Raw genomic sequence first — 609 nt, 5'->3', positions numbered from 1 at the left:
AATTCCCGGATTAGCAAATCAGATTATCGCAGAATACGAGTCCCCCAAATACATTTTGGCGGCCGTCCAAAATTTAATATCCTCGACCCCGTCCCTCATAAGCAGCCGTTCAAAGCATCGGAGGACACTCAACGCGGACTTTCCGGCTGATGGCTGTCGTCTGTAACATGTCTGTGACTTGTTTCTGTTGAATCAGTAGCGAGTCACAAACACGTTTTTTTTATGTGTGTCCATAGGCCTGTGAAATCAGAAGCAGTATACACATGGAAGAAACTTTTATATAGGTATCTTACGATTGGCAAAGAGTTATGAATATGGGATTGCTCGTTCCGAATTAGGATGCCACGATACTAATTACCATAAAGCAGCTCAATTATTTTCTCATCTGATGATAAAGAAGACTACATCGCTCGAAAAGTAATGTAATACTCCACTCCTTTCACTGTACATTTGTACTGTAATATCTCTGCTGAAGTCTTATATAAGAAACGGTCATTTGAGGTAGTACTCAATAGGACATTGATCTAATGTTACTGAATTACGTTAAAGTCTGTGGACTTTGCTTAATCCCATTCGCTGTTATAAGATACCTGAAGAAAGATCACAATC

This window comes from Penaeus monodon, chromosome 19 (assembly GCF_015228065.2).
Source record: "Penaeus monodon isolate SGIC_2016 chromosome 19, NSTDA_Pmon_1, whole genome shotgun sequence".
NCBI lineage: Eukaryota > Metazoa > Arthropoda > Malacostraca > Decapoda > Penaeidae > Penaeus > Penaeus monodon.
This window is presented reverse-complemented; position numbering follows the sequence as displayed.